At 33.3% G+C, this 12,850-nt stretch overlaps 1 long non-coding RNA gene across 1 annotated transcript; it reads right to left on the minus strand.

Annotated features, from left to right (window-relative positions):
- Nucleotides 1–1,115: 1,115 nt before the first annotated feature.
- LOC131930056 (uncharacterized) lies at nucleotides 1,116–8,951 on the minus strand. Its single transcript, XR_009384078.1, has 3 exons — nucleotides 8,840–8,951; nucleotides 6,445–6,556; nucleotides 1,116–1,222 (listed from the first exon to the last, which is right to left on the minus strand). It is a non-coding gene; the product is annotated as an uncharacterized LOC131930056 (long non-coding RNA).
- Nucleotides 8,952–12,850: the final 3,899 nt, after the last annotated feature.

The raw sequence follows: 12,850 nt of genomic DNA on the forward strand, positions 1-12,850 counted from the left end.
CACTCCTACCTAAGATTAGACAAAATTGCCTTTTTATTTAATGTTTACTCGAGAATCAATGACGTCATATTACTGTGTGGATTCTCCGGCTTGATATTATTTTCTACTCTATGCTCAATAGGACGTCAGATTTCGTTTTCGTTTCACTGTGAAAGTTTTTAAATTGCTTGTGTTTTCTCTAGAGCGTTCTTGTCAGATAGATAGATACACAGATAGATACATAGATACACAGACAGCGAAACTATTATTATAGATATCAGCCATTACATATGACATAAGCTTTATCTTAATCATAACATTTGTACGTAGGTTGTGACTTTTGAGACGATGTGTAGTGAGAGGGGCGCGAGGAGGGGAGACAGAATTAAGGAAGTGTTGCATTTAAAGGGAAACTACTTAGATTCTCTAGTTCATATTTTTTTGAAAATGCAGCTTTGATCGGTTATATCCCCTTATTGAAATAAGACAAAAATGTATTTTTTTTCTAGACTGCAACCCAGAGTTTCTTCCAGGCATCTCTTCGGCATCCCCCCCCCCCCCCACCGAAGAAATTCAACCAACCCCCCCACCTGAACAAAATCGAATTTATATAGGAAATATACTTGTAACTGAGTCCGCCCTCCCCCCCCCCCCCCCCCCCCCTCCGGAGAAATTTTAGTCCGAAATTAGACAAAAATATTTTTTTTCTAGACTACAACCCTTTAACTAATCTCCAACCTAGTTAATGTTTCGGATACATTTATTTTTTCTTCAAATGGGCAATTTTTTATTTTATTTCAGACACCTATTTCGCCCTCCCAATCAGCCTTTATCAGATCTAAGTAGTTAAATAAATAGATGGCGGAGTAAGTGTTTGTCTTGCTTTGTGTAGTTTATCCGGGGTTTTACTTGCTATTAAATTGTCTATATTTATAGTCTTCGTGTTATCTACATTAAATTAGCTATCAATGATTTAAGAAAGCATGTATAACTATTCACTTAATATGTGATTAATGTATCTCTTTAATGGCCATATTAATTGTGTATTTAAAAAAAACACTTTATATCGTGTTTTATCTAATTTTGTTTCGTATTCAAAAAATTGTTATTATAAAACAATATTTAACAGACCAGAACAGCCTCCATACAACATCAGTCTGAATGTGACTGGACACATGGACTTTCATATAGAGTTGCCAGACGGGGTCTTCAATTCAAGTTCTCTTGTAGTTCTAGCCTCGATCTGGATAATCACAATTTTCTTACTGATATATATATATATATATATATATATATATATATATATATATATATATATATATATATATATATTGAAACGGATTGAATGTAATTAAATGAAGACAATTTGAAAAGAGGCTTATTATGTACATCCAAGGGATGAAGAAAGGGTCATGACCTAATTTACTACAACCCATAAGAAGATAGCTTCTTAGGATCATCCATTTATGACGTCCCCGATGAGGGGCGGGGAGTGCTCCAGAAAAAAATTGACTTTTGTGGACACATGTGGAATAACATTAGAGAGGGTTCAAAATTACATTTTTGTAGACGTCATGAATGGATAATCCCATAAGTTTGATGTTTTAGATGTATTCCTTTCCATTGTATTCATTCCCTTTTATTGAGCTGTTGTGCTATTCTGATGCATATTGTTATGGGAAAATACTTTATTATAGATCGCAAACTGACTTGTTTTGTTTTTTATATTTTTTGTTCTTTGATAGATATTGATACAGACTTTACACGAAATACTAAAACATAGCCATGACAGTCTTTCAAAATAAATATGTTTAACGTTCTGGTAGCAATTTTGTCTGCTCTAAAACTTGCACTATTTGTGTATTCATTGTATATATATATATATATATATATATATATATATATATATATATATATATATATATATATATATATATATATATATATATATATATATATATATATATTCATGGTATATTAATTGCTAATATTTGATTATCTTTGTTTATTAGCGCAATTTCCTTACAGGAATTGCGATTATTAACTCGTCATTTCCGTATGGATGTGCGCAGCTTTAGATCGTATCTCCTCCTCAACGAAGCAATATCGAGGACAAGTTCCAAAAGCAAATATGTTAAGCAAGTTCCGAGGATGATTGTGGGCCAAAAAAAATTCCCGGAATTCCTTCCTGGATTTCCCGGAAAAGCCAAAAGACCTTGAAAAAAAATGCCGTTTTTTTCCCATATCTCGGCTACCAGACCACTTAGCGACTTGAAACATTTACGAATCGATTCCTGCCATAATTTAGAACAATATTGCCGAAGAAAGTTTTCAAAAATATCCTTTCGTTCGGTCACAAAAAATTAATTAAGAACAATTAAGTTTATATTTATAGGATGATATTTACTACATGTTTACACTGAGCATCGGGATCGTTCGCGTCACTGCGCGCGGTAAGAAAGAGAGAGAGGCGAGTTGCGCGTCGCTCGTTTTTTCCACGTGCTAATGTTTACAAACAAGAGGGCGGGTTTTAATAATAGCGATTTAAAATTGTTATGGATAAATAATGGATAACATAAAGAAATTGCGCTTAAATTGTCACTAGACTTTTTATTAACTTGTTTTTTTTTAATACAATTTTTAAAAATATTTATGAAAAGTATATATTAATTTCAATTACTTGAACATTAAACTAATCAGTGATACTTTACAATTTCTGCACGGATAATTATTATAATTCTTATAATTTAATTTAACTTTTATAAATCTTTTAAATCACCTGTAATAAAACGTGTTGTTTATAAGATTTGTAAAGTTGCAACATGTATAACCTGTATTCATTTACATTAAAACTCTACATTAATATATGCATTATTTCTTAAGTTTTAAAACATAGCTTTACCCAGCGTATGCTCATAAAAATTAGTTGTGTTTTTAAGACGAAGATGAATTAATATCCACAATCTGTTATAAAAATTATTAAAGCTCCTCAAACCGAAGCAAGCTCCCGGCTCTGACAAAAATCACAAATGATATGCTCTCGCACCTAGGTCTCAAAGAAAAAAAGCAACCTGGAAGTCTGAAAAATCCCAAAATAGTTTTAAAAAGCACTCACGATACTTGTTTTTATGATAGGAAAACCCAGGAACAGGGTCGCTAGTTACCACCCAAAAAGTTTAACTGGCTGTAAACGGATAGAAATGGTGGTCAACAACATGCTAAACCTGGAGACTCGAGTCAACCTATCTACTAGAAGACGAACTTACAGATTATTAGTATAAAGGTTTTTCTATTTGTTTTATAGCGATCGCTCTATCAGCTGGCCTACAACGGTGAACTATTTTTCCATGGTTAAGAGATGTTTTTTTCCTAAGTGCAGACAGCAGGCTAAGAAAGGGGCAGGTAATTGTCTTTTAGAGATAGCAAGTTGCTACTGATCGACTTTCAAATCAAGTATTTGTAGTCGTGTTCATAGACACAAAGACACACACACAGGCACACACAGACATACAGATGCTGTCAATTAAACCTCAGAGGACCAAAAATAAAATATTTTTATCTTTAAAAAATATCTATATATATAATTCTCTTCTTCGAGCCGTTAGAAAACAAGCTGCAAACACTCTCCCTACCTCCCCACCCCTACATGGTTTTAGTGAGCTGTGTTCACTCTAAATGTTTACAAGCAGAGCCAACGATTTTAAACGTAGGGGGGGGGGAGGAGGGGGGAGGGAAGGAAGGGGGGGGGGATTTATGGTCCTTAACGAGCTACTTATAGTGTTTTAAAGAAATATTTTCAGTGTCAGCGTTGGTACTGTCGAATTCACAGATTATGAATTATTGAAAATTAGAAACAACTAAATAGCGGCGTATGATACACCGCGGGTCGGCTCGTATATCTATATTTATAATTCTCTTCTGGGAGCCGTTAGAAAACAAGCTGCAAGCGCGCCTTACAGTCCCCTCTCTTCCTCTCTATCGCTACCACCCCCCATCCCCTCACATGGTCTGGTGAACTGTGGTTCACGCTGTTTACATTTTACGGGTTTGGTGACGGCTATTAGGGGCAGATAATTTAGTTTGAAACGATTTTAAACTTAGAGGAGGTAACTAAGAGGAGGCTGCTTTCACGTGGGGGGGGGGGGGGGTTAGTGTTTTTAAGCAAATATTTTCAGTGGCAGCATTGGTACTGTCGAATTAACAAATTATAAATTACTGAAAAGTAGAAAAAAAAAAAACAACTAAATAGCGGCGTATGATACGCACCGGTCGGCTCGTATTATCTTATTATATTATTATTATTATCTATATCTTGGTAAATCCGGAAAAACCCGTAACGTTTAAAAATATTATTTCTCGCTCAGGGCGATTAGCTCCACTTCGTCGTCCTCATTATGTCGTGATATTAAGCAGACTTGCCATTGGTTGGAAGAGGTCAAAGTTGCCGTTGGTTGGAAGAGGTCAAAGGAAGAGGTCAAAGTTGCCGTTGGTTGGAAGAGGTCAAAGTTGCGCCTATAAATTTGATTAAAAAAGTGTGACGTCAACGCATCAGACGTCAGTATCCTTATTGAAGGTAGCAGACGTTTTCGCTTCATTTAAAAGATCTAGTCAATTTCTAACCCTGCAGTTATGGAATAATTTTAACATTTTAAATAGTGCTACTTTCAGTGTTTCTACTATTTATAGTTTTTAACTGCAGTCATTTTTCAACAAGAAATTTTGTTTTAAATTTGTTTGTTCAAATTGTATTACCTAATAGACAAATTAAATATATTCATCAAAACTTTAAGAGAATAAACTTTTTTTTCAGAAAATAACACTGAATATATTTGACAAGCCTATTTCAAGTAAGTTTTTTTTTCTTTTTTAAATATTAATTCCCTTTGTTTTCGTTTATCGTCATCGCAGTATCTGTCTCATATCATCTAAGAATTAAAATATTCAAGGCTGTAAAGTCTTTACTTAATATAAAGATTAATCATTGCATTAATTCATCTCATTCATTTGTTTAGGGTTTTATTTATTGTTTTAGTATAACAATTTTTTATATAACTCAAATGTATAGCAAGTCTTAAAGTAAGTATGCATATTAGTATTACTAAAATAGAGTTGTAACATTTAAGATTGCTGTATATTTGCCCATTAATAATTTCTTGACAGTTGTTAAATAACAATTTACACGAAGTATTTTAAAATACGTTTTTAAAATCACAATAAAGTATTTAAAAAACCCGAGTTAAAGTTCGTTATGTTTTTAATATCAATATGAAATCTGACAACAATTTTTTATTTGTAGTTGTGCGTAAAAAAATAGTCATCATGGTGAGATATGACTGGAACAAAGCCAACAGTGAAATACATTTTTAGATATAAATCTTACTGGTAGACATAACATAGAGTTTTATGTGTGTGTGGGGTGGTTGGGGAGGGGCGGGGGAGGGGGGTTTACTAAATGGGCTGATGTCTTTTCTTAAACATACACATACACATACATTTACACATATATACACACACACATACACACACCACACACAAACAATATCAACAACAATTAAAGTAGATAACAATCAGTGCAGCAAGAATGCCCTCGCAGGTTATTGTAATGTTGAGACCGCAGTAGCTTCTACTAAATATTTTTCATCAGATACTCAAAATGAACTATTTTGTTTGTTTTATGCAATTTTATATACGAGTTTTAAATTTAATTTCGTATTTAAGGGGTATTTTTAGAGACACGCTTGTGAACTGATTTTTTAAAAACTTTACTTTATATCAGCTATTACATATGACATAAGCTTTATCTTAATCATAACTTTTGTACGAAGGTTGTGACTTTTGAGACGATGTGTAGTGAGAGGGGCGGGAGGAGGGGAGACAGAATTAAGGAAGTGCTGCATTTAAAGGGAAACTACTTAGTTCATATTTTTTGAAAATGCAGCTTTGATCGGTTATATCCCCTTATAGAAATTAGACAAAAATAGTTATTTTTCTAGACCACAACCCTTTCTCTAATCTCCAACCTAGTTAATGTTCCGGATACATTTATTTTTTCTTCAAATTGGCAATTTGTTCTCTATTTCAGACGCCAATTTCGCCCTCCCTGTCAGCGTTTACCAGATCTAAATAATTGTACCAAGTTGTAAAACAGCTATATGGCGGTGTAAGTGTTTGTCTTGCTTTGTGTATTTTATCCCGGGTTTTCCTTGCTATTAAATTGTCTATACTTTTAGTCTTCATGTTATCTACATTAAATTAGCTATCAATGATTTACCAAGCATGTAAACTAATTACTAAATATGCGATTAATGTATCTATTTACTAATCATGTAGTTGCCATATTACATGTGTATTTTTAAAAATACTGACCGTTTAATATCTAATTTTTTAAAATACTGATCATGTAATATCTTATTTCGTTTCGTATTCAAAAAAATTAATGTTATAATAAAACAATATTTCACAGACCAGAACAGCCTCCATACAACATCAGTCTGAATGTGACTGGACACATGGACTTTCATATAGAGTTGCCAGACGGGACCTTCAGTTCAAGTTCTCTTGTAGTTCTAGCCTCGATCTGGATAATCACAATTTTGTTGTTGATGTACAACATCATGTAACTCAACATAAGATTATATATATAATATAATATAATATAACATTATATATATATATATATATATATATATATATATATATATATATATATATCAGCAAAATAAAACTGTCAGCACATTGAAACTGATTGAATGTAATTAAATGAAAAGAGGCTTATTATGTACATCCAAGGGATGAACAAAGAGTATGACCTAATTTACTACAACCCTTAAGATAGCTACATAGGGTCATCCACTTATGACGACTCATATGAGGGGGAGGTGTGCTAGAAAAAAATTGACTTTTGTGGACACATGTGGAATAACATTAGGGAGGGTTCAAAATTATATTTTTGTAGGCGTCATGAATGGATAATCCTATAAGTTTGATGTTTTAGATGTATTCCTTTCCAATTTATTCATTCCCTTTTATTGAGCCATTGTGCTACTCGAATGTATACTGTTACACATTATAAATCACCTGACTAAATTTTGTTTCTTATTTTTTGTTCTTTGATAGATAATGATATAGACTTTACTCGAAATACTAAAACATAACTATGATACTCTTCCATATTAAATATGTTTAACGTTCTGGTAGTAATTTTATCTAATCTAAAACTTGCACTATTTGTGTAATCATTGTATATTTATGTATTCATTGTATATTAATTGTTAATATTTTTATCTTTTTTATACAATTTTAAAAACTATTTATAAAAATTTTAACTTAACTTTCATAAATCTTTTAAATCACCTATAATAAAACTTGTTGTTTATAAGATTTGTAAATTTGCAACATGTATAACCTGACTTTATTTGCATTTAAACTCTTTATTAAGGTATGCAATCATTTCTTTTGTTTGAAGATACAGATTTTTACCCAGAGGCGTAGCGGGGGGTGGGGTGCGGATCGCACCGGGTGACACCATTTAGGGGGGGTGACACCAAGGCAAAAAATAGCAAAATATATAGAGAAAAATAAATATGAGGGGGGGGTGCAAATCAAAAGTTTGAGTGGTGGGGGGAGCAAATCGAAAGCTTGAGGGGGGGGGGGGTGCGAATCGAAAATTCGAAAGTTCGTCCCCGGGAAGGGTCGCTACGCCTCTGGCATTGACACCATTAAGTGCCGCACCGGGTGACACCCGACTTCGCTACGCCACTGCTTTACCCAGCTGATACACATAAAAATCAGTTGTGTTTTTTAGACGAAGATGAATCAACGTCCACAATCTATTAATAAAATTAAGAAATTATCATTCTTCATGACATTAAACGATCAGGGATAATTTAGTATATCTGCAGAGTTAATTATTCTAAATCAATTTTAGTTGTATACATTTTTTCAACTGTAATAAAACTTGTTGTTTATAAGATTTGTAAATTTGCAACATGTATAACCTGAATTTATTTGCATTAAAAATCTACATTAATATATGCATTAATTTATTTTCTTTTAAGATATAGCTTTACCCTGCTGCTGCTCATAAAAATCGGTTGTGTTTTAAAGACGAAGTTGAATTAATATCCACAATCTGTTAATAAAAGTATGTACTTGTAATTAAATGATGTAACTACATCTTAACAAATAAATGAAAATTTAATTACTATGCGATGATTATTGTTATGATGTATGTTTCAGATAGATATTAGCATGAGTGCAGGTTGGTGCGAAGAGTATAGTGATAAGTGAACACATTAGAATGATGACTCGATTGAAAGGTAGTGACGTATTTGTGTAGAGACTTGGTTGCTATGAGTTTGGGTGTGAGAGAGTCTAATCTTGATCGTCGGTGTGAAAGGACGTGTGCTGGCCGGTATGACTCAAGTTTGGAGATAGATATATGCAGATACAAGAATAAAGTGTTAGACAAAGAGTATTGAGTTTGGCTTATCTCTGAGCGTCATATATTAGTCGGAACTTGAGATGGCCTTATTGGTTCTTAAGGATTGAACCTCTCTACATGGTAGTGGAGATGAATTAAAATGGTATTTGACCAGCGTAACAATTATCACGTTTTAATTACATGAGTAATTTATGTAGTTTATTTCGATAGAACGAAAATCAACAGTCTTTTTTGTGTTTTAACTGTTGTTTGCTGAAATGTAACATATTAATAAATGGCAAGCTAGATAGTCAGATATGCCTAAAATACACAGTTACAAAGCCAAAACATATCTGCTAATCGTAAATAAGTTATTTGCGTATTAGTAAAAGTATTTTAAAAATTAATTTTCTAAATGAGTAGAAGACACCAAAAAACCTTGTAATGCTGAGTTTTCTGCATTAATCTATATTGACAAACTAGAGTCCTTAAGTATTTGAATGATTAAATGGAAAATTTCTCGTAGTCATCTCACCCGTAATGGAGACAAAACTACAGTTTATATTGGGAAAACCCTGAAAGTTAAAATTAAAATATTTTATTGTTTTTCTTTTCAAGAAAAGAAAGCTCTGAACATTTCGATATATATATATATATATATATATATATATATATATATAGTAGATTAGTATTGCTTTGTAGTAGTGTGTAGTGGGAAGCTTAAGGTATATCACGACCTATTAAAGCTCCCGTCACTATGTATCGCTTGTTTACCCGACATTTTAATATTTTAAATAGTGCTGTCTGCGGTATTTCTACAATTTATAAGTTTTAGCTGCACTCATTTTTCAGAGCAAAATTTTTGTTTTTACTTGTCTGTTTAAATTGTTTTACCTCGTAGACGATTTTAATATATTCATTAAAACTTTAACAAAATAAACTCTGTAATAAAATTAAAACTGAAAATATCTGCAAAACATTTATCGAGTAATTTGTCGGTTGTTGTTGTTTTAGATTAATTCCCTTTGATTTTTTGGTAAGCGTCACAGTATCTCTCTCATCGCATCTAATAATTTAAAATAATCTAAGTTTTCTGAATGCAATCGTTGTATTAATTTATCTCAATGTTTTGTTTTGGGCTTTCATTTACTTTTTTTATAACAATTTTTTTATAAAACTCAAATTAATCGCAAGCCTTAACGTAAGTATATAAATTAACTTTACTAAAATACAGTAGTCACATTAATTATTAAGTGTGGGGACTACGCTAAATATTTAATTTATTTTTATTTTTTATGCCTCTGTTGTTGTTTAGTTGTTGTTTTTTTTTTTTTTTTGTCTTTCTATTATGTGTACATTATTGAGCTTTACTAATACTATGTAGATTAAAAAATAGGTCTATTATATCATCTTTCAACGGTTATTTAATCTGCTCATTATAGTGGTATCGCTTAGTATATTATAAAAAAGGTCAATTATATTTTACACTGAGTATTTTAGAATACCTTTTTCGAATTACCTTAAAGTATTTAATAAAACTAATTAAAATTTGTCATTTTATTGATCTCAAAAGGTCATCATGATGAGATATAACTGGAACAAAGTCAACAGTGAAATATAGTTTTAGATCTAAGTCTTACTGGAAGACATAGCATAGAGTTTTATGTGGGGGGGGGGGGGCAACTAAATGGGCTGTATTCGCTGATGTCTCGGTGCTTCTCTCAAACACACACAAACACAAACACACACACACATACACACACACACACCACACACAACCTCAACAACAAATAAAGTAGATAGCAATCAGAGTAGCAAGACAGTCCCTCGCGTGTAATCTCCTTGGTTTTTTTTACTGATGGTACCGTAGTAGCTGCTACTAAAAACTTTTAAATCAGATACTGAAAAGTTAACATATTTTTGTTTTCATGCACATTTTTTGTGTACTGCCCTAGCCACCAGATTAAATTCGTATTAGACACACTAGCAAACTGAAGCAGAGGCGTAGCGAGGGGAGGGGGGGAAGGGGGAACATATTTCCCCGGGCGCCGACCTCAGGGGGGGGGGCGCCAAAATGGGTTGGATAAACAAATTGAAAATTTGAGAGGGGGGGGGGTGCAAAATCTAAAGTTCGAGGGGAGGTGCAAATCGAAAGTTTGAGGGGGGGGGGGGGGGGGGGCAAATCAAAAGTTCGAGGGGGCTGCAAATCGAAAGTTTGTCCCCGGGCGCCGGGAAGGGTCGCTACACCTCTGTTCAAATAAAATCAGTTTATTTTTTACTTTCTAAGTGCATACATAAAAATGTGTAGATATAAATTGTTTTTATTTTAATTGTATTTTAATGCTTGATATTTAATGTAGTTCCATAGCTAAAAACTTGAATTGTGTGTACAATAGCGCTGAAAATTAGTACCAAAATCAATCTTAAGATGATTTGTTTTAAAATAAAATCAACATCGAATTCAGGCCAATTCTATATCACACTGCATTGTCACCTGGTCATGACTGACGTGTCGAGTTTGAAATAAATCCGTCCAATAGACGTGGCACAAATTTTGCTCGCCAATTTCGACACTTGACAAACGAGGCACGAGAAAAGAAAGTAATCCAGTTAAATAATATCGAGAAATAGAAAGACAAAACAGCAACCGAGGAATCAAATAAAAGCTTGGAAAAGTATATTAAATATATTGGCGTGGGTAGTCCCATAATAACAGTTCATATAGGGAAACCCCAATCAAATAAAATATGCTGTTCTTTATTTCTATAAAAGAGAGTTCTTGTAGCTGAGACCATAATTTGAGAAATGAGCAGCTTCAAAATGTTTGTAAAAATATATATAGGCCCCTACATTGACCATTGTCCGTCCAAAATTTTAAGTGTGCACCCCCCCCCCCCCTCCCTCCTCGTCCCCGGAATTGGAAGTGTTTCAAAGGGTCATCCATAAATGACGTCACGCTTTTTTTGGCGATTTTTACCTCCCCCCCCCTCCCCTCCGCCACACGTCGTCACAAAAAGCCAGACCCCCCCCTAAAATGACGTCACACCTCAACCTACAACCCCCCTCAAAATTGCAGTTGAATTTTTTTTAAACATCGATATTTTTCTAAAATCTTGTCTAAACTATTACAATTTATTAAAACAGTTATCTAAAATGCGAAATAACTTCTAAAATTCGTTTTCTAACATTGCTTTTTTTCTTTCTCGTATATACGAAGTATAGAGAAAGTATTGTAATCGTGCACAAAAATCACTTGAAATTTTAACAATTTTCACCGTATTACACCTCAGTCCTTCATCACATCTGAAGTATAGAGGACTTATTTTAATCGGGCAAAAATTATCAATCCAGATTTATTAAAATAAAGAGGTTTTATGCGTAATCCAGTCTGAAAAACTGGGCTTTGCAATTCTGTCCATATGTCTGTGTGTCTGTCTGTCTGTGTGTGTGTGTGTCCGTGTGTAAACACGATAACTTGAGTACCGTTACAGCTAGGTTGATGAAATTTCATATATGAGTATTTTATCAAAATCGTAGATCCGTATCAACTTTTGAGCGATTTCCGATAACCGGAAGTGGTACTTTTTCTACTTTGAATTTTTTAAAAGCCTATAACTTGAGTACTATTTCAGATAGATAAATGAAATTTCACATGTAAGTAAAAGATCTAATTCTCTACCTTCTGTTAAATTTTGAGTAATTTCCGTTGACCGGAAGTAGTAATATACGCTACTTCCGATTTCTCAAAAAACTAATGTAAATTTTTAAAGTACTAATAATATTGCGCACTATTATGCACTTTTTTATTTGGCGTTCACTTGGTGTGCAATTCTTTTGTCTACGAGATTTTATTCTATTTTTAAAACTTTAAGTATTTAAAATGGATTAAAAATCATAACTATAGCCCGAGTTCCAATACCCTGTTGTTTTATATAAGAATATTCGAGAAAGTTTAGGGGAGATCACTCCCGGTTTACTTTATAATGCAAAAATGTGATGTCGCAACATCTGAACCCCCCCCCCCCTCCCCCTCATCACACATCGTCACAAAATTACGGACCCCCCCCCCCCCTCCCCCCTACGAGTGTGCCGTCATTTATGGATGACCCCCAAATACCAATTTTCTCAATGAAATTACATCATTTGGTACACATTTAAATACAATTTAATTTTCCAATTTTGGTTTGTACTATATAGAGAAGCACATCTGATGGTGACATATAGACTTTGGAAGCCTTAGAACTTGAAGCTCATTGCAAAGATCACCAGCATCAATATCTTTATTAGAGTTATACATCAACGTTTTCTAAATGTTTGCAGCAGGTGTCTTTTTGTTGATATTGGATATATCATAAAGGAAGCCAAAAAGAATAGTATGTTGTTCCAATTGTTGGAACAGCTCTTCAATAGACTGTATACTGTATATAGTAAGGTATAATTCTACTTTGA

Source organism: Physella acuta, unplaced genomic scaffold, assembly GCF_028476545.2.
Source record: "Physella acuta isolate Inbredline_101_S28 unplaced genomic scaffold, ASM2847654v3 ptg001710l, whole genome shotgun sequence".
NCBI lineage: Eukaryota > Metazoa > Mollusca > Gastropoda > Physidae > Physella > Physella acuta.